Source organism: Oncorhynchus mykiss, chromosome 19, assembly GCF_013265735.2.
Source record: "Oncorhynchus mykiss isolate Arlee chromosome 19, USDA_OmykA_1.1, whole genome shotgun sequence".
Lineage (NCBI taxonomy): Eukaryota > Metazoa > Chordata > Actinopteri > Salmoniformes > Salmonidae > Oncorhynchus > Oncorhynchus mykiss.
In genome coordinates, this window is record NC_048583.1 from 1658499 (window position 1) to 1681917 (window position 23419).

Sequence of the window (23419 nt, forward strand, 5' to 3'; positions counted from 1 at the left end):
ACACCTCCAATTGACTCAAAGGATGTCAATTAGCCTATCAGAAGCTTCTAAAGCCATGACATCATTTTCGGGAATTTTCCAAACTGTTTAAAGGCACAGCCAACTTAGTGTATGTAAACTTCTGACCCACTGGATTTGTGATACACTGAATTATAAGTGAAATAATCGGTCTGTAAACAATTGTTGGAAAAATTACTTGTGTCATGCACAAAGTAGATGTCCTAACCGACTGCCAAAACTATAGTTTGTTAACAAAAAATGTGTGGAGGGGTTGACAAACAGGTTTTAATGACTCCAGCCTAAGTGGATGGAAACTTACAACTTCAACTGTATGTACCAGCTCACACTGGGAACCGATTTTCACTCTAGTACCCTTCCCTGGTGGTCTAGTGGTTAGGATTTGGCGCTCTCACTGCCGCAGCCCGGGTTCGATTCCCGGTCAGGGAACTACTCTTTTGCTACATGTTTACTTGTGCAACCTGTCACTATGAATATGGAAGGTTATCGCACATATGTACCAGCTCACACTGGGAACCGATTTGCACTCTAGTACCCTTCCCTGGTGGTCTAGTGGTTAGGATTCGGCGCTTGTGCAACCTGTCACTATGAATTTAGTAGGTTGTTGCACATATTCAAATTGCAAACTGATTTGCCCTGCAGTGTCCTTCCCAGGTGTTCTAGTGGTGCACCAGACCCTCCTGCAGCAAAGCACCCCCAACATGATGCTGTGCTTCACGGGATGGGATGTGTTCTTTGACTTGCGAGCCCTTTTCGATATAGACCATTTCTTACCTGTTTCCTCCAGCATCTTCACAAGGTCCTTTGCTGTAGTTCTGGGATGGATTTGCACTTTTCGACCCAAAGTACGTTCATCTCTAGGAGACAGAACGCGTCTCCTTCCTGAGCGGTATGACGCCTGCGTGGTCCCATGGTGTTTATACTTGCGTACTATTGTTTCTACAGATGAGCGAGGTACCTTCAGGCGTTTGGAAATTGCTCCCAAGGATGAACCAGATTTGTGGAGGTCTACATTTTTTTTCTGAGGTCTTGGCTGATTTCCTTTGGTTTTCCCATGGAGTCAAGCAAAGAGGCACTGAGTTTGAAGGTAGGCCTTGAAATACATCTACAGGTACACCTCCAATTGACTCAAAGGATGTCAATTAGCCTATCAGAAGCTTCTAAAGCCATGACATCATTTTCGGGAATTTTCCAAACTGTTTAAAGGCACAGCCAACTTAGTGTATGTAAACTTCTGACCCACTGGATTTGTGATACACTGAATTATAAGTGAAATAATCGGTCTGTAAACAATTGTTGGAAAAATTACTTGTGTCATGCACAAAGTAGATGTCCTAACCGACTGCCAAAACTATAGTTTGTTAACAAGAAATGTGTGGAGGGGTTGACAAACAGGTTTTAATGACTCCAGCCTAAGTGGATGGAAACTTACGACTTCAACTGTATGTACCAGCTCACACTGGGAACCGATTTTCACTCTAGTACCCTTCCCTGGTGGTCTAGTGGTTAGGATTCGGCGCTCTCACCGCCGCGGCCCGGGTTCGATTCCCGGTCAGGGAACTACTCTTTTGCTACATGTTTACTTGTGCAACCTGTCACTATGAATTTAGTAGGTTGTTGCACATATTCAAATTGCAAACTGATTTGACCTGCAGTGTCCTTCCCAGGTGTTCTAGTGGTGCACCAGACCCTCCTGCAGCAAAGCACCCCCAACATGATGCTGTGCTTCACGGTTGGGATGTGTTCTTTGGCTTGCGAGCCCTTTTCGATATAGGACTCGTTTGCCTGTGGATATAGACCATTTTGTACCTGTTTCCTCCAGCATCTTCACAAGGTCCTTTGCTGTAGTTCTGGGATGGATTTGCACTTTTCGACCCAAAGTACGTTCATCTCTAGGAGACAGAACGCGTCTCCTTCCTGAGCGGTATGACGCCTGCGTGGTCCCATGGTGTTTATACTTGCGTACTATTGTTTCTACAGATGAGCGAGGTACCTTCAGGCGTTTGGAAATTGCTCCCAAGGATGAACCAGATTTGTGGAGGTCTACATTTTTTTTCTGAGGTCTTGGCTGATTTCCTTTGGTTTTCCCATGGAGTCAAGCAAAGAGGCACTGAGTTTGAAGGTAGGCCTTGAAATACATCTACAGGTACACCTCCAATTGACTCAAAGGATGTCAATTAGCCTATCAGAAGCTTCTAAAGCCATGACAACTTAGTGTATGTAAACTTCTGACCCACTGGATTTGTGATACACTGAATTATAAGTGAAATAATCGGTCTGTAAACAATTGTTGGAAAAATTACTTGTGTCATGCACAAAGTAGATGTCCTAACCGACTGCCAAAACTATAGTTTGTTAACAAGAAATGTGTGGAGGGGTTGACAAACAGGTTTTAATGACTCCAGCCTAAGTGGATGGAAACTTACGACTTCAACTGTATGTACCAGCTCACACTGGGAACCGATTTTCACTCTAGTACCCTTCCCTGGTGGTCTAGTGGTTAGGATTCGGCGCTCTCACCGCCCTGTCACTATGAATTTAGTAGGTTGTTGCACATATGTACCACTTCAAATTGCAAACTGATTTGCCCTGCAGTGTCCTTCCCAGGTGTTCTAGTGGTGCACCAGACCCTCCTGCAGCAAAGCACCCCCAACATGATGCTGTGCTTCACGGTTGGGATGTGTTCTTTGGCTTGCGAGCCCTTTTCGATATAGGACTCGTTTGCCTGTGGATATAGACCATTTTGTACCTGTTTCCTCCAGCATCTTCACAAGGTCCTTTGCTGTAGTTCTGGGATGGATTTGCACTTTTCGACCCAAAGTACGTTCATCTCTAGGAGACAGAACGCGTCTCCTTCCTGAGCGGTATGACGCCTGCGTGGTCCCATGGTGTTTATACTTGCGTACTATTGTTTCTACAGATGAGCGAGGTACCTTCAGGCGTTTGGAAATTGCTCCCAAGGATGAACCAGATTTGTGGAGGTCTACATTTTTTTTCTGAGGTCTTGGCTGATTTCCTTTGGTTTTCCCATGGAGTCAAGCAAAGAGGCACTGAGTTTGAAGGTAGGCCTTGAAATACATCTACAGGTACACCTCCAATTGACTCAAAGGATGTCAATTAGCCTATCAGAAGCTTCTAAAGCCATGACATCATTTTCGGGAATTTTCCAAACTGTTTAAAGGCACAGCCAACTTAGTGTATGTAAACTTCTGACCCACTGGATTTGTGATACACTGAATTATAAGTGAAATAATCGGTCTGTAAACAATTGTTGGAAAAATTACTTGTGTCATGCACAAAGTAGATGTCCTAACCGACTGCCAAAACTATAGTTTGTTAACAAGAAATGTGTGGAGGGGTTGACAAACAGGTTTTAATGACTCCAGCCTAAGTGGATGGAAACTTACGACTTCAACTGTATGTACCAGCTCACACTGGGAACCGATTTTCACTCTAGTACCCTTCCCTGGTGGTCTAGTGGTTAGCATTCGGCGCTCTCACCGCCGCGGCCCGGGTTCGATTCCCGGTCAGGGAACTACTCTTTTGCTACATGTTTACTTGTGCAACCTGTCACTATGAATATGGAAGGTTATCGCACATATTCAAATTGCAAACTGATTTGACCTGCAGTGTCCTTCCCAGGTGTTCTAGTGGTGCACCAGACCCTCCTGCAGCAAAGCACCCCCAACATGATGCTGTGCTTCACGGTTGGGATGTGTTCTTTGGCTTGCGAGCCCTTTTCGATATAGGACTCGTTTGCCTGTGGATATAGACTAAGTGAAATAATCGGTCTGTAAACAATTGTTGGAAAAATTACTTGTGTCATGCACAAAGTAGATGTCCTAACCGACTGCCAAAACTATAGTTTGTTAACAAGAAATGTGTGGAGGGGTTAACAAACAGGTTTTAATGACTCCAGCCTAAGTGGATGGAAACTTACGACTTCAACTGTATGTACCAGCTCACACTGGGAACCGATTTTCACTCTAGTACCCTTCCCTGATGGTCTAGTGGTTAGGATTCGGCGCTCTCACCGCCGCGGCCCGGGTTCGATTCCCGGTCAGGGAACTACTCTTTTGCTACATGTTTACTTGTGCAACCTGTCACTATGAATATGGAAGGTTATCGCACATATGTACCAGCTCACACTGGGAACCGATTTGCACTCTAGTACCCTTCCCTGGTGGTCTAGTGGTTAGGATTCGGCGCTCTCACCGCCGCGGCCCGGGTTCGATTCCCGGTAAAGGAAATAGTCTATGCTCCTTGTTTAGTTGTGCATCCTGTCACTATGAATTTAGTAGGTTGTTGCACATATGTACCACTTCAAATTGCAAACTGATTTGCCCTGCAGTGTCCTTCCCAGGTGTTCTAGTGGTGCACCAGACCCTCCTGCAGCAAAGCACCCCCAACATGATGCTGTGCTTCACGGTTGGGATGTGTTCTTTGGCTTGCGAGCCCTTTTCGATATAGGACTCGTTTGCCTGTGGATATAGACCATTTTGTACCTGTTTCCTCCAGCATCTTCACAAGGTCCTTTGCTGTAGTTCTGGGATGGATTTGCACTTTTCGACCCAAAGTACGTTCATCTCTAGGAGACAGAACGCGTCTCCTTCCTGAGCGGTATGACGCCTGCGTGGTCCCATGGTGTTTATACTTGCGTACTATTGTTTCTACAGATGAGCGAGGTACCTTCAGGCGTTTGGAAATTGCTCCCAAGGATGAACCAGATTTGTGGAGGTCTACATTTTTTTTCTGAGGTCTTGGCTGATTTCCTTTGGTTTTCCCATGGAGTCAAGCAAAGAGGCACTGAGTTTGAAGGTAGGCCTTGAAATACATCTACAGGTACACCTCCAATTGACTCAAAGGATGTCAATTAGCCTATCAGAAGCTTCTAAAGCCATGACATCATTTTCGGGAATTTTCCAAACTGTTTAAAGGCACAGCCAACTTAGTGTATGTAAACTTCTGACCCACTGGATTTGTGATACACTGAATTATAAGTGAAATAATCGGTCTGTAAACAATTGTTGGAAAAATTACTTGTGTCATGCACAAAGTAGATGTCCTAACCGACTGCCAAAACTATAGTTTGTTAACAAGAAATGTGTGGAGGGGTTGACAAACAGGTTTTAATGACTCCAGCCTAAGTGGATGGAAACTTACGACTTCAACTGTATGTACCAGCTCACACTGGGAACCGATTTTCACTCTAGTACCCTTCCCTGGTGGTCTAGTGGTTAGGATTCGGCGCTCTCACCGCCGCGGCCCGGGTTCGATTCCCGGTCAGGGAACTACTCTTTTGCTACATGTTTACTTGTGCAACCTGTCACTATGAATATGGAAGGTTATCGCACATATTCAAATTGCAAACTGATTTGACCTGCAGTGTCCTTCCCAGGTGTTCTAGTGGTGCACCAGACCCTCCTGCAGCAAAGCACCCCCAACATGATGCTGTGCTTCACGGTTGGGATGTGTTCTTTGGCTTGCGAGCCCTTTTCGATATAGGACTCGTTTGCCTGTGGATATAGACCATTTTGTACCTGTTTCCTCCAGCATCTTCACAAGGTCCTTTGCTGTAGTTCTGGGATGGATTTGCACTTTTCGACCCAAAGTACGTTCATCTCTAGGAGACAGAACGCGTCTCCTTCCTGAGCGGTATGACGCCTGCGTGGTCCCATGGTGTTTATACTTGCGTACTATTGTTTCTACAGATGAGCGAGGTACCTTCAGGCGTTTGGAAATTGCTCCCAAGGATGAACCAGATTTGTGGAGGTCTACATTTTTTTCTGAGGTCTTGGCTGATTTCCTTTGGTTTTCCCATGGAGTCAAGCAAAGAGGCACTGAGTTTGAAGGTAGGCCTTGAAATACATCTACAGGTACACCTCCAATTGACTCAAAGGATGTCAATTAGCCTATCAGAAGCTTCTAAAGCCATGACATCATTTTCGGGAATTTTCCAAACTGTTTAAAGGCACAGCCAACTTAGTGTATGTAAACTTCTGACCCACTGGATTTGTGATACACTGAATTATAAGTGAAATAATCGGTCTGTAAACAATTGTTGGAAAAATTACTTGTGTCATGCACAAAGTAGATGTCCTAACCGACTGCCAAAACTATAGTTTGTTAACAAGAAATGTGTGGAGGGGTTGACGAACAGGTTTTAATGACTCCAGCCTAAGTGGATGGAAACTTACGACTTCAACTGTATGTACCAGCTCACACTGGGAACCGATTTTCACTCTAGTACCCTTCCCTGATGGTCTAGTGGTTAGGATTCGGTGCTCTCACCGCCGCGGCCCGGGTTCGATTCCCGGTCAGGGAACTACTCTTTTGCTACATGTTTACTTGTGCAACCTGTCACTATGAATATGGAAGGTTATCGCACATATGTACCAGCTCACACTGGGAACCGATTTGCACTCTAGTACCCTTCCCTGGTGGTCTAGTGGTTAGGATTCGGCGCTCTCACCGCCGCGGCCCGGGTTCGATTCCCGGTAAAGGAAATAGTCTATGCTCCTTGTTTAGTTGTGCATCCTGTCACTATGAATTTAGTAGGTTGTTGCACATATGTACCACTTCAAATTGCAAACTGATTTGCCCTGCAGTGTCCTTCCCAGGTGTTCTAGTGGTGCACCAGACCCTCCTGCAGCAAAGCACCCCCAACATGATGCTGTGCTTCACGGTTGGGATGTGTTCTTTGGCTTGCGAGCCCTTTTCGATATAGGACTCGTTTGCCTGTGGATATAGACCATTTTGTACCTGTTTCCTCCAGCATCTTCACAAGGTCCTTTGCTGTAGTTCTGGGATGGATTTGCACTTTTCGACCCAAAGTACGTTCATCTCTAGGAGACAGAACGCGTCTCCTTCCTGAGCGGTATGACGCCTGCGTGGTCCCATGGTGTTTATACTTGCGTACTATTGTTTCTACAGATGAGCGAGGTACCTTCAGGCGTTTGGAAATTGCTCCCAAGGATGAACCAGATTTGTGGAGGTCTACATTTTTTTTCTGAGGTCTTGGCTGATTTCCTTTGGTTTTCCCATGGAGTCAAGCAAAGAGGCACTGAGTTTGAAGGTAGGCCTTGAAATACATCTACAGGTACACCTCCAATTGACTCAAAGGATGTCAATTAGCCTATCAGAAGCTTCTAAAGCCATGACATCATTTTCGGGAATTTTCCAAACTGTTTAAAGGCACAGCCAACTTAGTGTATGTAAACTTCTGACCCACTGGATTTGTGATACACTGAATTATAAGTGAAATAATCGGTCTGTAAACAATTGTTGGAAAAATTACTTGTGTCATGCACAAAGTAGATGTCCTAACCGACTGCCAAAACTATAGTTTGTTAACAAGAAATGTGTGGAGGGGTTGACAAACAGGTTTTAATGACTCCAGCCTAAGTGGATGGAAACTTACGACTTCAACTGTATGTACCAGCTCACACTGGGAACCGATTTTCACTCTAGTACCCTTCCCTGGTGGTCTAGTGGTTAGGATTCGGCGCTCTCACCGCCGCGGCCCGGGTTCGATTCCCGGTCAGGGAACTACTCTTTTGCTACATGTTTACTTGTGCAACCTGTCACTATGAATATGGAAGGTTATCGCACATATTCAAATTGCAAACTGATTTGACCTGCAGTGTCCTTCCCAGGTGTTCTAGTGGTGCACCAGACCCTCCTGCAGCAAAGCACCCCCAACATGATGCTGTGCTTCACGGTTGGGATGTGTTCTTTGGCTTGCGAGCCCTTTTCGATATAGGACTCGTTTGCCTGTGGATATAGACCATTTTGTACCTGTTTCCTCCAGCATCTTCACAAGGTCCTTTGCTGTAGTTCTGGGATGGATTTGCACTTTTCGACCCAAAGTACATTCATCTCTAGGAGACAGAACGCGTCTCCTTCCTGAGCGGTATGACGCCTGCGTGGTCCCATGGTGTTTATACTTGCGTACTATTGTTTCTACAGATGAGCGAGGTACCTTCAGGCGTTTGGAAATTGCTCCCAAGGATGAACCAGATTTGTGGAGGTCTACATTTTTTTTCTGAGGTCTTGGCTGATTTCCTTTGGTTTTCCCATGGAGTCAAGCAAAGAGGCACTGAGTTTGAAGGTAGGCCTTGAAATACATCTACAGGTACACCTCCAATTGACTCAAAGGATGTCAATTAGCCTATCAGAAGCTTCTAAAGCCATGACATCATTTTCGGGAATTTTCCAAACTGTTTAAAGGCACAGCCAACTTAGTGTATGTAAACTTCTGACCCACTGGATTTGTGATACACTGAATTATAAGTGAAATAATCGGTCTGTAAACAATTGTTGGAAAAATTACTTGTGTCATGCACAAAGTAGATGTCCTAACCGACTGCCAAAACTATAGTTTGTTAACAAGAAATGTGTGGAGGGGTTGACAAACAGGTTTTAATGACTCCAGCCTAAGTGGATGGAAACTTACGACTTCAACTGTATGTACCAGCTCACACTGGGAACCGATTTTCACTCTAGTACCCTTCCCTGGTGGTCTAGTGGTTAGGATTCGGCGCTCTCACCGCCGCGGCCCGGGTTCGATTCCCGGTCAGGGAACTACTCTTTTGCTACATGTTTACTTGTGCAACCTGTCACTATGAATATGGAAGGTTATCGCACATATTCAAATTGCAAACTGATTTGACCTGCAGTGTCCTTCCCAGGTGTTCTAGTGGTGCACCAGACCCTCCTGCAGCAAAGCACCCCCAACATGATGCTGTGCTTCACGGTTGGGATGTGTTCTTTGGCTTGCGAGCCCTTTTCGATATAGGACTCGTTTGCCTGTGGATATAGACTAAGTGAAATAATCGGTCTGTAAACAATTGTTGGAAAAATTACTTGTGTCATGCACAAAGTAGATGTCCTAACCGACTGCCAAAACTATAGTTTGTTAACAAGAAATGTGTGGAGGGGTTAACAAACAGGTTTTAATGACTCCAGCCTAAGTGGATGGAAACTTACGACTTCAACTGTATGTACCAGCTCACACTGGGAACCGATTTTCACTCTAGTACCCTTCCCTGATGGTCTAGTGGTTAGGATTCGGCGCTCTCACCGCCGCGGCCCGGGTTCGATTCCCGGTCAGGGAACTACTCTTTTGCTACATGTTTACTTGTGCAACCTGTCACTATGAATATGGAAGGTTATCGCACATATGTACCAGCTCACACTGGGAACCGATTTGCACTCTAGTACCCTTCCCTGGTGGTCTAGTGGTTAGGATTCGGCGCTCTCACCGCCGCGGCCCGGGTTCGATTCCCGGTAAAGGAAATAGTTCTAGTGGTGCACCAGACCCTCCTGCAGCAAAGCACCCCCAACATGATGCTGTGCTTCACGGTTGGGATGTGTTCTTTGGCTTGCGAGCCCTTTTCGATATAGGACTCGTTTGCCTGTGGATATAGACCATTTTGTACCTGTTTCCTCCAGCATCTTCACAAGGTCCTTTGCTGTAGTTCTGGGATGGATTTGCACTTTTCGACCCAAAGTACGTTCATCTCTAGGAGACAGAACGCGTCTCCTTCCTGAGCGGTATGACGCCTGCGTGGTCCCATGGTGTTTATACTTGCGTACTATTGTTTCTACAGATGAGCGAGGTACCTTCAGGCGTTTGGAAATTGCTCCCAAGGATGAACCAGATTTGTGGAGGTCTACATTTTTTTCTGAGGTCTTGGCTGATTTCCTTTGGTTTTCCCATGGAGTCAAGCAAAGAGGCACTGAGTTTGAAGGTAGGCCTTGAAATACATCTACAGGTACACCTCCAATTGACTCAAAGGATGTCAATTAGCCTATCAGAAGCTTCTAAAGCCATGACATCATTTTCGGGAATTTTCCAAACTGTTTAAAGGCACAGCCAACTTAGTGTATGTAAACTTCTGACCCACTGGATTTGTGATACACTGAATTATAAGTGAAATAATCGGTCTGTAAACAATTGTTGGAAAAATTACTTGTGTCATGCACAAAGTAGATGTCCTAACCGACTGCCAAAACTATTGTTTGTTAACAAGAAATGTGTGGAGGGGTTGACAAACAGGTTTTAATGACTCCAGCCTAAGTGGATGGAAACTTATGACTTCAACTGTATGTACCAGCTCACACTGGGAACCGATTTTCACTCTAGTACCCTTCCCTGGTGGTCTAGTGGTTAGGATTCGGCGCTCTCACCGCCGTGGCCCGGGTTCGATTCCCGGTCAGCGAAATAGTCTATGCTCCTTGTTTACTTGTGCAACCTGTCACTATGAATTTAGTAGGTTGTTGCACATATTCAAATTGCAAACTGATTTGCCCTGCAGTGTCCTTCCCAGGTGTTCTAGTGGTGCACCAGACCCTCCTGCAGCAAAGCACCCCCAACATGATGCTGTGCTTCACGGCTTGCGAGCCCTTTTCGATATAGGACTCGTTTGCCTGTGGATATAGACCATTTTGTACCTGTTTCCTCCAGCATCTTCACAAGGTCCTTTGCTGTAGTTCTGGGATGGATTTGCACTTTTCGACCCAAAGTACGTTCATCTCTAGGAGACAGAACGCGTCTCCTTCCTGAGCGGTATGACGCCTGCGTGGTCCCATGGTGTTTATACTTGCGTACTATTGTTTCTACAGATGAGCGAGGTACCTTCAGGCGTTTGGAAATTGCTCCCAAGGATGAACCAGATTTGTGGAGGTCTACATTTTTTTTCTGAGGTCTTGGCTGATTTCCTTTGGTTTTCCCATGGAGTCAAGCAAAGAGGCACTGCGTTTGAAGGTAGGCCTTGAAATACATCTACAGGTACACCTCCAATTGACTCAAAGGATGTCAATTAGCCTATCAGAAGCTTCTAAAGCCATGACATCATTTTCGGGAATTTTCCAAACTGTTTAAAGGCACAGCCAACTTAGTGTATGTAAACTTCTGACCCACTGGATTTGTGATACACTGAATTATAAGTGAAATAATCGGTCTGTAAACAATTGTTGGAAAAATTACTTGTGTCATGCACAAAGTAGATGTCCTAACCGACTGCCAAAACTATTGTTTGTTAACAAGAAATGTGTGGAGGGGTTGACAAACAGGTTTTAATGACTCCAGCCTAAGTGGATGGAAACTTACGACTTCAACTGTATGTACCAGCTCACACTGGGAACCGATTTTCACTCTAGTACCCTTCCCTGGTGGTCTAGTGGTTAGGATTCGGCGCTCTCACCGCCGTGGCCCGGGTTCGATTCCCGGTCAGGGAAATAGTCTATGCTCCTTGTTTACTTGTGCAACCTGTCACTATGAATTTAGTAGGTTGTTGCACAAACGCCTGAAGGTACCTCGCTCATCTGTAGAAACAATAGTACGCAAGTATAAACACCATGGGACCACGCAGGCGTCATACTGCTCAGGAAGGAGACGCGTTCTGTCTCCTAGAGATGAACGTACTTTGGGTCGAAAAGTGCAAATCCATCCCAGAAATTGGTACCACTTCAAATTGCAAACTGATTTGCCCTGCAGTGTCCTTCCCAGGTGTTCTAGTGGTGCACCAGACCCTCCTGCAGCAAAGCACCCCCAACATATTTCCCTTCCCTTTTCGATATAGGACTCGTTTGCCTGTGGATATAGACCATTTTGTACCTGTTTCCTCCAGCATCTTCACAAGGTCCTTTGCTGTAGTTCTGGGATGGATTTGCACTTTTCGACCCAAAGTACGTTCATCTCTAGGAGACAGAACGCGTCTCCTTCCTGAGCGGTATGACGCCTGCGTGGTCCCATGGTGTTTATACTTGCGTACTATTGTTTCTACAGATGAGCGAGGTACCTTCAGGCGTTTGGAAATTGCTCCCAAGGATGAACCAGATTTGTGGAGGTCTACATTTTTTTTCTGAGGTCTTGGCTGATTTCCTTTGGTTTTCCCATGGAGTCAAGCAAAGAGGCACTGAGTTTGAAGGTAGGCCTTGAAATACATCTACAGGTACACCTCCAATTGACTCAAAGGATGTCAATTAGCCTATCAGAAGCTTCTAAAGCCATGACATCATTTTCGGGAATTTTCCAAACTGTTTAAAGGCACAGCCAACTTAGTGTATGTAAACTTCTGACCCACTGGATTTGTGATACACTGAATTATAAGTGAAATAATCGGTCTGTAAACAATTGTTGGAAAAATTACTTGTGTCATGCACAAAGTAGATGTCCTAACCGACTGCCAAAACTATAGTTTGTTAACAAGAAATGTGTGGAGGGGTTGACAAACAGGTTTTAATGACTCCAGCCTAAGTGGATGGAAACTTATGACTTCAACTGTATGTACCAGCTCACACTGGGAACCGATTTTCACTCTAGTAACCTTCCCTGGTGGTCTAGTGGTTAGGATTCGGCGCTCTCACCGCCGCGGCCCGGGTTCGATTCCCGGTCAGGGAACTACTCTTTTGCTACATGTTTACTTGTGCAACCTGTCACTATGAATATCGAAGGTTATCGCACATATGTACCAGCTCACACTGGGAACCGATTTGCACTCTAGTACCCTTCCCTGGTGGTCTAGTGGTTAGGATTCGGCGCTCTCACCGCCGCGGCCTGGGTTCGATTCCCGGTCAGGGAAATAGTCTATGCTCCTTGTTTACTTGTGCAACCTGTCACTATGAATTTAGTAGGTTGTTGCACATATTCAAATTGCAAACTGATTTGCCCTGCAGTGTCCTTCCCAGGTGTTCTAGTGGTGCACCAGACCCTCCTGCAGCAAAGCACCCCCAACATGATGCTGTGCTTCACGGTTGGGATGTGTTCTTTGGCTTGCGAGCCCTTTTCGATATAGGACTCGTTTGCCTGTGGATATAGACCATTTTGTACCTGTTTCCTCCAGCATCTTCACAAGGTCCTTTGCTGTAGTTCTGGGATGGATTTGCACTTTTCGACCCAAAGTACGTTCATCTCTAGGAGACAGAACGCGTCTCCTTCCTGAGCGGTATGACGCCTGCGTGGTCCCATGGTGTTTATACTTGCGTACTATTGTTTCTACAGATGAGCGAGGTACCTTCAGGCGTTTGGAAATTGCTCCCAAGGATGAACCAGATTTGTGGAGGTCTACATTTTTTTTCTGAGGTCTTGGCTGATTTCCTTTGGTTTTCCCATGGAGTCAAGCAAAGAGGCACTGAGTTTGAAGGTAGGCCTTGAAATACATCTACAGGTACACCTCCAATTGACTCAAAGGATGTCAATTAGCCTATCAGAAGCTTCTAAAGCCATGACATCATTTTCGGGAATTTTCCAAACTGTTTAAAGGCACAGCCAACTTAGTGTATGTAAACTTCTGACCCACTGGATTTGTGATACACTGAATTATAAGTGAAATAATCGGTCTGTAAACAATTGTTGGAAAAATTACTTGTGTCATGCACAAAGTAGATGTCCTAACCGACTGCCAAAACTATAGTTTGTTAACAAGAAATGTGTGGAGGGGTTGACAAACAGGTTTTAATGACTCCAGCCTAAGTGGATGGAAACTTATGACTTCAACTGTATGTACCAGCTCACACTGGGAACCGATTTTCACTCTAGTAACCTTCCCTGGTGGTCTAGTGGTTAGGATTCGGCGCTCTCACCGCCGCGGCCCGGGTTCGATTCCCGGTCAGGGAACTACTCTTTTGCTACATGTTTACTTGTGCAACCTGTCACTATGAATATCGAAGGTTATCGCACATATGTACCAGCTCACACTGGGAACCGATTTGCACTCTAGTACCCTTCCCTGGTGGTCTAGTGGTTAGGATTCGGCGCTCTCACCGCCGCGGCCTGGGTTCGATTCCCGGTCAGGGAAATAGTCTATGCTCCTTGTTTACTTGTGCAACCTGTCACTATGAATTTAGTAGGTTGTTGCACATATTCAAATTGCAAACTGATTTGCCCTGCAGTGTCCTTCCCAGGTGTTCTAGTGGTGCACCAGACCCTCCTGCAGCAAAGCACCCCCAACATGATGCTGTGCTTCACGGTTGGGATGTGTTCTTTGGCTTGCGAGCCCTTTTCGATATAGGACTCGTTTGCCTGTGGATATAGACCATTTTGTACCTGTTTCCTCCAGCATCTTCACAAGGTCCTTTGCTGTAGTTCTGGGATGGATTTGCACTTTTCGACCCAAAGTACGTTCATCTCTAGGAGACAGAACGCGTCTCCTTCCTGAGCGGTATGACGCCTGCGTGGTCCCATGGTGTTTATACTTGCGTACTATTGTTTCTACAGATGAGCGAGGTACCTTCAGGCGTTTGGAAATTGCTCCCAAGGATGAACCAGATTTGTGGAGGTCTACATTTTTTTTCTGAGGTCTTGGCTGATTTCCTTTGGTTTTCCCATGGAGTCAAGCAAAGAGGCACTGAGTTTGAAGGTAGGCCTTGAAATACATCTACAGGTACACCTCCAATTGACTCAAAGGATGTCAATTAGCCTATCAGAAGCTTCTAAAGCCATGACATCATTTTCGGGAATTTTCCAAACTGTTTAAAGGCACAGCCAACTTAGTGTATGTAAACTTCTGACCCACTGGATTTGTGATACACTGAATTATAAGTGAAATAATCGGTCTGTAAACAATTGTTGGAAAAATTACTTGTGTCATGCACAAAGTAGATGTCCTAACCGACTGCCAAAACTATAGTTTGTTAACAAGAAATGTGTGGAGGGGTTGACAAACAGGTTTTAATGACTCCAGCCTAAGTGGATGGAAACTTACGACTTCAACTGTATGTACCAGCTCACACTGGGAACCGATTTTCACTCTAGTACCCTTCCCTGGTGGTCTAGTGGTTAGGATTCGGTGCTCTCACCGCCGTGGCCCGGGTTCGATTCCCGGTCAGGGAACTACTCCTTTGCTACATGCTTACTTGTGCAACCTGTCACTATGAATATTGAAGGTTATCGCACATATGTACCAGCTCACACTGGGAACCGATTTGCACTCTAGTACCCTTCCCTGGTGGTCTAGTGGTTAGGATTCGGCGCTCTCACCGCCGCGGCCCGGGTTCGATTCCCGGTCAGGGAAATAGTCTATGCTCCTTGTTTACTTGTGCAACCTGTCACTATGAATTTAGTAGGTTGTTGCACATATGTACCACTTCAAATTGCAAACTGACGAGCCCCACAAGGTCCTTCCCAGGTGTTCTAGTGGTGCACCAGACCCTCCTGCAGCAAAGCACCCCCAACATGATGCTGTGCTTCACGGTTGGGATGTGTTCTTTGGCTTGCGAGCCCTTTTCGATATAGGACTCGTTTGCCTGTGGATATAGACCATTTTGTACCTGTTTCCTCCAGCATCTTCACAAGGTCCTTTGCTGTAGTTCTGGGATGGATTTGCACTTTTCGACCCAAAGTACGTTCATCTCTAGGAGACAGAACGCGTCTCCTTCCTGAGCGGTATGACGCCTGCGTGGTCCCATGGTGTTTATACTTGCGTACTATTGTTTCTACAGATGAGCGAGGTACCTTCAGGCGTTTGGAAATTGCTCCCAAGGATGAACCAGATTTGTGGAGGTCTACATTTTTTTTCTGAGGTCTTGGCTGATTTCCTTTGGTTTTCCCATGGAGTAAAGCAAAGAGGCACTGAGTTTGAAGGTAGGCCTTGAAATACATCTACAGGTACACCTCCAATTGACTCAAAGGATGTCAATTAGCCTATCAGAAGCTTCTAAAGCCATGACATCATTTTCGGGAATTTTCCAAACTGTTTAAAGGCACAGCCAACTTAGTGTATGTAAACTTCTGACCCACTGGATTTGTGATACACTGAATTATAAGTGAAATAATCGGTCTGTAAACAATTGTTGGAAAAATTACTTGTGTCATGCACAAAGTAGATGTCCTAACCGACTGCCAAAACTATAGTTTGTTAACAAGAAATGTGTGGAGGGGTTGACAAACAGGTTTTAATGACTCCAGCCTAAGTGGATGGAAACTTACGACTTCAACTGTATGTACCAGCTCACACTGGGAACCGATTTTCACTCTAGTACCCTTCCCTGGTGGTCTAGTGGTTAGGATTCGGCGCTCTCACCGCCGCGGCCCGGGTTCGATTCCCGGTCAGGGAAATAGTCTATGCTCCTTGTTTACTTGTGCAACCTGTCACTATGAATTTAGTAGGTTGTTGCACATATGTACCACTTCAAATTGCAAACTGACGAGCCCCACAAGGTCCTTCCCAGGTGTTCTAGTGGTGCACCAGACCCTCCTGCAGCAAAGCACCCCCAACATGATGCTGTGCTTCACGGTTGGGATGTGTTCTTTGGCTTGCGAGCCCTTTTCGATATAGGACTCGTTTGCCTGTGGATATAGACCATTTTGTACCTGTTTCCTCCAGCATCTTCACAAGGTCCTTTGCTGTAGTTCTGGGATGGATTTGCACTTTTCGACCCAAAGTACGTTCATCTCTAGGAGACAGAACGCGTCTCCTTCCTGAGCGGTATGACGCCTGCGTGGTCCCATGGTGTTTATACTTGCGTACTATTGTTTCTACAGATGAGCGAGGTACCTTCAGGCGTTTGGAAATTGCTCCCAAGGATGAACCAGATTTGTGGAGGTCTACATTTTTTTTCTGAGGTCTTGGCTGATTTCCTTTGGTTTTCCCATGGAGTCAAGCAAAGAGGCACTGAGTTTGAAGGTAGGCCTTGAAATACATCTACAGGTACACCTCCAATTGACTCAAAGGATGTCAATTAGCCTATCAGAAGCTTCTAAAGCCATGACATCATTTTCGGGAATTTTCCAAACTGTTTAAAGGCACAGCCAACTTAGTGTATGTAAACTTCTGACCCACTGGATTTGTGATACACTGAATTATAAGTGAAATAATCGGTCTGTAAACAATTGTTGGAAAAATTACTTGTGTCATGCACAAAGTAGATGTCCTAACCGACTGCCAAAACTATAGTTTGTTAACAAGAAATGTGTGGAGGGGTTGACAAACAGGTTTTAATGACTCCAGCCTAAGTGGATGGAAACTTACGACTTCAACTGTATGTACCAGCTCACACTGGGAACCGATTTTCACTCTAGTACCCTTCCCTGGTGGTCTAGTGGTTAGGATTCGGCGCTCTCACCGCCGCGGCCCGGGTTCGATTCCCGGTCAGGGAAATAGTCTATGCTCCTTGTTTACTTGTGCAACCTGTCACTATGAATTTAGTAGGTTGTTGCACATATGTACCACTTCAAATTGCAAACTGACGAGCCCCACAAGGTCCTTCCCAGGTGTTCTAGTGGTGCACCAGACCCTCCTGCAGCAAAGCACCCCCAACATGATGCTGTGCTTCACGGTTGGGATGTGTTCTTTGGCTTGCGAGCCCTTTTCGATATAGGACTCGTTTGCCTGTGGATATAGACCATTTTGTACCTGTTTCCTCCAGCATCTTCACAAGGTCCTTTGCTGTAGTTCTGGGATGGATTTGCACTTTTCGACCCAAAGTACGTTCATCTCTAGGAGACAGAACGCGTCTCCTTCCTGAGCGGTATGACGCCTGCGTGGTCCCATGGTGTTTATACTTGCGTACTATTGTTTCTACAGATGAGCGAGGTACCTTCAGGCGTTTGGAAATTGCTCCCAAGGATGAACCAGATTTGTGGAGGTCTACATTTTTTTTCTGAGGTCTTGGCTGATTTCCTTTGGTTTTCCCATGGAGTCAAGCAAAGAGGCACTGAGTTTGAAGGTAGGCCTTGAAATACATCTACAGGTACACCTCCAATTGACTCAAAGGATGTCAATTAGCCTATCAGAAGCTTCTAAAGCCATGACATCATTTTCGGGAATTTTCCAAACTGTTTAAAGGCACAGCCAACTTAGTGTATGTAAACTTCTGACCCACTGGATTTGTGATACACTGAATTATAAGTGAAATAATCGGTCTGTAAACAATTGTTGGAAAAATTACTTGTGTCATGCACAAAGTAGATGTCCTAACCGACTGCCAAAACTATAGTTTGTTAACAAGAAATGTGTGGAGGGGTTGACAAACAGGTTTTAATGACTCCAGCCTAAGTGGATGGAAACTTACGACTTCAACTGTATGTACCAGCTCACACTGGGAACCGATTTTCACTCTAGTACCCTTCCCTGGTGGTCTAGTGGTTAGGATTCGGCGCTCTCACCGCCGCGGCCCGGGTTCGATTCCCGGTCAGGGAAATAGTCTATGCTCCTTGTTTACTTGTGCAACCTGTCACTATGAATTTAGTAGGTTGTTGCACATATGTACCACTTCAAATTGCAAACTGACGAGCCCCACAAGGTCCTTCCCAGGTGTTCTAGTGGTGCACCAGACCCTCCTGCAGCAAAGCACCCCCAACATGATGCTGTGCTTCACGGTTGGGATGTGTTCTTTGGCTTGCGAGCCCTTTTCGATATAGGACTCGTTTGCCTGTGGATATAGACCATTTTGTACCTGTTTCCTCCAGCATCTTCACAAGGTCCTTTGCTGTAGTTCTGGGATGGATTTGCACTTTTCGACCCAAAGTACGTTCATCTCTAGGAGACAGAACGCGTCTCCTTCCTGAGCGGTATGACGCCTGCGTGGTCCCATGGTGTTTATACTTGCGTACTATTGTTTCTACAGATGAGCGAGGTACCTTCAGGCGTTTGGAAATTGCTCCCAAGGATGAACCAGATTTGTGGAGGTCTACATTTTTTTTCTGAGGTCTTGGCTGATTTCCTTTGGTTTTCCCATGGAGTCAAGCAAAGAGGCACTGAGTTTGAAGGTAGGCCTTGAAATACATCTACAGGTACACCTCCAATTGACTCAAAGGATGTCAATTAGCCTATCAGAAGCTTCTAAAGCCATGACATCATTTTCGGGAATTTTCCAAACTGTTTAAAGGCACAGCCAACTTAGTGTATGTAAACTTCTGACCCACTGGATTTGTGATACACTGAATTATAAGTGAAATAATCGGTCTGTAAACAATTGTTGGAAAAATTACTTGTGTCATGCACAAAGTAGATGTCCTAACCGACTGCCAAAACTATAGTTTGTTAACAAGAAATGTGTGGAGGGGTTGACAAACAGGTTTTAATGACTCCAGCCTAAGTGGATGGAAACTTACGACTTCAACTGTATGTACCAGCTCACACTGGGAACCGATTTTCACTCTAGTACCCTTCCCTGGTGGTCTAGTGGTTAGGATTCGGCGCTCTCACCGCCGCGGCCCGGGTTCGATTCCCGGTCAGGGAAATAGTCTATGCTCCTTGTTTACTTGTGCAACCTGTCACTATGAATTTAGTAGGTTGTTGCACATATGTACCACTTCAAATTGCAAACTGACGAGCCCCACAAGGTCCTTCCCAGGTGTTCTAGTGGTGCACCAGACCCTCCTGCAGCAAAGCACCCCCAACATGATGCTGTGCTTCACGGTTGGGATGTGTTCTTTGGCTTGCGAGCCCTTTTCGATATAGGACTCGTTTGCCTGTGGATATAGACCATTTTGTACCTGTTTCCTCCAGCATCTTCACAAGGTCCTTTGCTGTAGTTCTGGGATGGATTTGCACTTTTCGACCCAAAGTACGTTCATCTCTAGGAGACAGAACGCGTCTCCTTCCTGAGCGGTATGACGCCTGCGTGGTCCCATGGTGTTTATACTTGCGTACTATTGTTTCTACAGATGAGCGAGGTACCTTCAGGCGTTTGGAAATTGCTCCCAAGGATGAACCAGATTTGTGGAGGTCTACATTTTTTTTCTGAGGTCTTGGCTGATTTCCTTTGGTTTTCCCATGGAGTCAAGCAAAGAGGCACTGAGTTTGAAGGTAGGCCTTGAAATACATCTACAGGTACACCTCCAATTGACTCAAAGGATGTCAATTAGCCTATCAGAAGCTTCTAAAGCCATGACATCATTTTCGGGAATTTTCCAAACTGTTTAAAGGCACAGCCAACTTAGTGTATGTAAACTTCTGACCCACTGGATTTGTGATACACTGAATTATAAGTGAAATAATCGGTCTGTAAACAATTGTTGGAAAAATTACTTGTGTCATGCACAAAGTAGATGTCCTAACCGACTGCCAAAACTATAGTTTGTTAACAAGAAATGTGTGGAGGGGTTGACAAACAGGTTTTAATGACTCCAGCCTAAGTGGATGGAAACTTACGACTTCAACTGTATGTACCAGCTCACACTGGGAACCGATTTTCACTCTAGTACCCTTCCCTGGTGGTCTAGTGGTTAGGATTCGGCGCTCTCACCGCCGCGGCCCGGGTTCGATTCCCGGTCAGGGAAATAGTCTATGCTCCTTGTTTACTTGTGCAACCTGTCACTATGAATTTAGTAGGTTGTTGCACATATGTACCACTTCAAATTGCAAACTGACGAGCCCCACAAGGTCCTTCCCAGGTGTTCTAGTGGTGCACCAGACCCTCCTGCAGCAAAGCACCCCCAACATGATGCTGTGCTTCACGGTTGGGATGTGTTCTTTGGCTTGCGAGCCCTTTTCGATATAGGACTCGTTTGCCTGTGGATATAGACCATTTTGTACCTGTTTCCTCCAGCATCTTCACAAGGTCCTTTGCTGTAGTTCTGGGATGGATTTGCACTTTTCGACCCAAAGTACGTTCATCTCTAGGAGACAGAACGCGTCTCCTTCCTGAGCGGTATGACGCCTGCGTGGTCCCATGGTGTTTATACTTGCGTACTATTGTTTCTACAGATGAGCGAGGTACCTTCAGGCGTTTGGAAATTGCTCCCAAGGATGAACCAGATTTGTGGAGGTCTACATTTTTTTTCTGAGGTCTTGGCTGATTTCCTTTGGTTTTCCCATGGAGTCAAGCAAAGAGGCACTGAGTTTGAAGGTAGGCCTTGAAATACATCTACAGGTACACCTCCAATTGACTCAAAGGATGTCAATTAGCCTATCAGAAGCTTCTAAAGCCATGACATCATTTTCGGGAATTTTCCAAACTGTTTAAAGGCACAGCCAACTTAGTGTATGTAAACTTCTGACCCACTGGATTTGTGATACACTGAATTATAAGTGAAATAATCGGTCTGTAAACAATTGTTGGAAAAATTACTTGTGTCATGCACAAAGTAGATGTCCTAACCGACTGCCAAAACTATAGTTTGTTAACAAGAAATGTGTGGAGGGGTTGACAAACAGGTTTTAATGACTCCAGCCTAAGTGGATGGAAACTTACGACTTCAACTGTATGTACCAGCTCACACTGGGAACCGATTTTCACTCTAGTACCCTTCCCTGGTGGTCTAGTGGTTAGGATTCGGCGCTCTCACCGCCGCGGCCCGGGTTCGATTCCCGGTCAGGGAAATAGTCTATGCTCCTTGTTTACTTGTGCAACCTGTCACTATGAATTTAGTAGGTTGTTGCACATATGTACCACTTCAAATTGCAAACTGACGAGCCCCACAAGGTCCTTCCCAGGTGTTCTAGTGGTGCACCAGACCCTCCTGCAGCAAAGCACCCCCAACATGATGCTGTGCTTCACGGTTGGGATGTGTTCTTTGGCTTGCGAGCCCTTTTCGATATAGGACTCGTTTGCCTGTGGATATAGACCATTTTGTACCTGTTTCCTCCAGCATCTTCACAAGGTCCTTTGCTGTAGTTCTGGGATGGATTTGCACTTTTCGACCCAAAGTACGTTCATCTCTAGGAGACAGAACGCGTCTCCTTCCTGAGCGGTATGACGCCTGCGTGGTCCCATGGTGTTTATACTTGCGTACTATTGTTTCTACAGATGAGCGAGGTACCTTCAGGCGTTTGGAAATTGCTCCCAAGGATGAACCAGATTTGTGGAGGTCTACATTTTTTTTCTGAGGTCTTGGCTGATTTCCTTTGGTTTTCCCATGGAGTCAAGCAAAGAGGCACTGAGTTTGAAGGTAGGCCTTGAAATACATCTACAGGTACACCTCCAATTGACTCAAAGGATGTCAATTAGCCTATCAGAAGCTTCTAAAGCCATGACATCATTTTCGGGAATTTTCCAAACTGTTTAAAGGCACAGCCAACTTAGTGTATGTAAACTTCTGACCCACTGGATTTGTGATACACTGAATTATAAGTGAAATAATCGGTCTGTAAACAATTGTTGGAAAAATTACTTGTGTCATGCACAAAGTAGATGTCCTAACCGACTGCCAAAACTATAGTTTGTTAACAAGAAATGTGTGGAGGGGTTGACAAACAGGTTTTAATGACTCCAGCCTAAGTGGATGGAAACTTACGACTTCAACTGTCACTATGAATATGGAAGGTTATCGCACATATGTACCAGCTCACACTGGGAACCGATTTGCACTCTAGTACCCTTCCCTGGTGGTCTAGTGGTTAGGATTCGGTGCTCTCACCGCGGCGGCCCGGGTTCGATTCCCGGTCAGGGAACTACTCTTTTGCTACATGTTTACTTGTGCAACCTGTCACTATGAATATGGAAGGTTATCGCACATATGTACCAGCTCACACTGGGAACCGATTTGCACTCTAGTACACTTCCCTGGTGGTCTAGTGGTTAGGATTCGGCGCTCTCACCGCCGTGGCCCGGGTTCGATTCCCGGTAAAGGAAATAGTCTATGCTCCTTGTTTAGTTGTGCATCCTGTCACTATGAATTTAGTAGGTTGTTGCACATATGTACCACTTCAAATTGCAAACTGATTTGCAATGTCCTTCCCAGGTGTTCTAGTGGTGCACCAGACCCTCCTGCAGCAAAGCACCCCCAACATGATGCTGTGCTTCACGGTTGGGATGTGTTCTTTGGCTTGCGAGCCCTTTTCGATATAGGACTCGTTTGCCTGTGGATATAGACCATTTTGTACCTGTTTCCTCCAGCATCTTCACAAGGTCCTTTGCTGTAGTTCTGGGATGGATTTGCACTTTTCGACCCAAAGTACGTTCATCTCTAGGAGACAGAACGCGTCTCCTTCCTGAGCGGTATGACGCCTGCGTGGTCCCATGGTGTTTATACTTGCGTACTATTGTTTCTACAGATGAGCGAGGTACCTTCAGGCGTTTGGAAATTGCTCCCAAGGATGAACCAGATTTGTGGAGGTCTACATTTTTTTTCTGAGGTCTTGGCTGATTTCCTTTGGTTTTCCCATGGAGTCAAGCAAAGAGGCACTGAGTTTGAAGGTAGGCCTTGAAATACATCTACAGGTACACCTCCAATTGACTCAAAGGATGTCAATTAGCCTATCAGAAGCTTCTAAAGCCATGACATCATTTTCGGGAATTTTCCAAACTGTTTAAAGGCACAGCCAACTTAGTGTATGTAAACTTCTGACCCACTGGATTTGTGATACACTGAATTATAAGTGAAATAATCGGTCTGTAAACAATTGTTGGAAAAATTACTTGTGTCATGCACAAAGTAGATGTCCTAACCGACTGCCAAAACTATAGTTTGTTAACAAGAAATGTGTGGAGGGGTTGACAAACAGGTTTTAAT

General features: G+C 45.4%; 28 non-coding genes across 28 annotated transcripts; all 28 read left to right on the plus strand.

Annotated features, from left to right (window-relative positions):
- Positions 1 to 375: 375 nt before the first annotated feature.
- trnae-cuc lies at positions 376 to 447 on the plus strand. Its single transcript has one exon. It is a non-coding gene; the product is annotated as a tRNA-Glu (tRNA).
- Positions 448 to 1506: 1059 nt separating this feature from the next.
- Positions 1507 to 1578, plus strand: trnae-cuc. Its single transcript has one exon. It is a non-coding gene; the product is annotated as a tRNA-Glu (tRNA).
- Positions 1579 to 3481: 1903 nt separating this feature from the next.
- On the plus strand, positions 3482 to 3553 carry trnae-cuc. The gene has a single exon. It is a non-coding gene; the product is annotated as a tRNA-Glu (tRNA).
- Positions 3554 to 4014: 461 nt separating this feature from the next.
- trnae-cuc lies at positions 4015 to 4086 on the plus strand. The gene has a single exon. It is a non-coding gene; the product is annotated as a tRNA-Glu (tRNA).
- Positions 4087 to 4195: 109 nt separating this feature from the next.
- On the plus strand, positions 4196 to 4267 carry trnae-cuc. Its single transcript has one exon. It is a non-coding gene; the product is annotated as a tRNA-Glu (tRNA).
- A 970-nt stretch (positions 4268 to 5237) lies between these two features.
- On the plus strand, positions 5238 to 5309 carry trnae-cuc. The gene has a single exon. It is a non-coding gene; the product is annotated as a tRNA-Glu (tRNA).
- Positions 5310 to 6271: 962 nt separating this feature from the next.
- On the plus strand, positions 6272 to 6343 carry trnae-cuc. Its single transcript has one exon. It is a non-coding gene; the product is annotated as a tRNA-Glu (tRNA).
- Positions 6344 to 6452: 109 nt separating this feature from the next.
- On the plus strand, positions 6453 to 6524 carry trnae-cuc. Its single transcript has one exon. It is a non-coding gene; the product is annotated as a tRNA-Glu (tRNA).
- A 970-nt stretch (positions 6525 to 7494) lies between these two features.
- On the plus strand, positions 7495 to 7566 carry trnae-cuc. The gene has a single exon. It is a non-coding gene; the product is annotated as a tRNA-Glu (tRNA).
- Positions 7567 to 8529: 963 nt separating this feature from the next.
- trnae-cuc lies at positions 8530 to 8601 on the plus strand. Its single transcript has one exon. It is a non-coding gene; the product is annotated as a tRNA-Glu (tRNA).
- Positions 8602 to 9062: 461 nt separating this feature from the next.
- trnae-cuc lies at positions 9063 to 9134 on the plus strand. The gene has a single exon. It is a non-coding gene; the product is annotated as a tRNA-Glu (tRNA).
- Positions 9135 to 9243: 109 nt separating this feature from the next.
- Positions 9244 to 9315, plus strand: trnae-cuc. The gene has a single exon. It is a non-coding gene; the product is annotated as a tRNA-Glu (tRNA).
- Positions 9316 to 10171: 856 nt separating this feature from the next.
- Positions 10172 to 10243, plus strand: trnae-cuc. The gene has a single exon. It is a non-coding gene; the product is annotated as a tRNA-Glu (tRNA).
- A 944-nt stretch (positions 10244 to 11187) lies between these two features.
- trnae-cuc lies at positions 11188 to 11259 on the plus strand. Its single transcript has one exon. It is a non-coding gene; the product is annotated as a tRNA-Glu (tRNA).
- A 1093-nt stretch (positions 11260 to 12352) lies between these two features.
- Positions 12353 to 12424, plus strand: trnae-cuc. The gene has a single exon. It is a non-coding gene; the product is annotated as a tRNA-Glu (tRNA).
- A 109-nt stretch (positions 12425 to 12533) lies between these two features.
- trnae-cuc lies at positions 12534 to 12605 on the plus strand. Its single transcript has one exon. It is a non-coding gene; the product is annotated as a tRNA-Glu (tRNA).
- A 962-nt stretch (positions 12606 to 13567) lies between these two features.
- Positions 13568 to 13639, plus strand: trnae-cuc. The gene has a single exon. It is a non-coding gene; the product is annotated as a tRNA-Glu (tRNA).
- A 109-nt stretch (positions 13640 to 13748) lies between these two features.
- Positions 13749 to 13820, plus strand: trnae-cuc. The gene has a single exon. It is a non-coding gene; the product is annotated as a tRNA-Glu (tRNA).
- A 962-nt stretch (positions 13821 to 14782) lies between these two features.
- trnae-cuc lies at positions 14783 to 14854 on the plus strand. Its single transcript has one exon. It is a non-coding gene; the product is annotated as a tRNA-Glu (tRNA).
- Positions 14855 to 14963: 109 nt separating this feature from the next.
- Positions 14964 to 15035, plus strand: trnae-cuc. The gene has a single exon. It is a non-coding gene; the product is annotated as a tRNA-Glu (tRNA).
- Positions 15036 to 16005: 970 nt separating this feature from the next.
- Positions 16006 to 16077, plus strand: trnae-cuc. Its single transcript has one exon. It is a non-coding gene; the product is annotated as a tRNA-Glu (tRNA).
- A 970-nt stretch (positions 16078 to 17047) lies between these two features.
- On the plus strand, positions 17048 to 17119 carry trnae-cuc. The gene has a single exon. It is a non-coding gene; the product is annotated as a tRNA-Glu (tRNA).
- Positions 17120 to 18089: 970 nt separating this feature from the next.
- On the plus strand, positions 18090 to 18161 carry trnae-cuc. Its single transcript has one exon. It is a non-coding gene; the product is annotated as a tRNA-Glu (tRNA).
- A 970-nt stretch (positions 18162 to 19131) lies between these two features.
- On the plus strand, positions 19132 to 19203 carry trnae-cuc. Its single transcript has one exon. It is a non-coding gene; the product is annotated as a tRNA-Glu (tRNA).
- Positions 19204 to 20173: 970 nt separating this feature from the next.
- On the plus strand, positions 20174 to 20245 carry trnae-cuc. Its single transcript has one exon. It is a non-coding gene; the product is annotated as a tRNA-Glu (tRNA).
- A 970-nt stretch (positions 20246 to 21215) lies between these two features.
- On the plus strand, positions 21216 to 21287 carry trnae-cuc. The gene has a single exon. It is a non-coding gene; the product is annotated as a tRNA-Glu (tRNA).
- Positions 21288 to 22286: 999 nt separating this feature from the next.
- On the plus strand, positions 22287 to 22358 carry trnae-cuc. The gene has a single exon. It is a non-coding gene; the product is annotated as a tRNA-Glu (tRNA).
- A 109-nt stretch (positions 22359 to 22467) lies between these two features.
- On the plus strand, positions 22468 to 22539 carry trnae-cuc. Its single transcript has one exon. It is a non-coding gene; the product is annotated as a tRNA-Glu (tRNA).
- Positions 22540 to 23419: the final 880 nt, after the last annotated feature.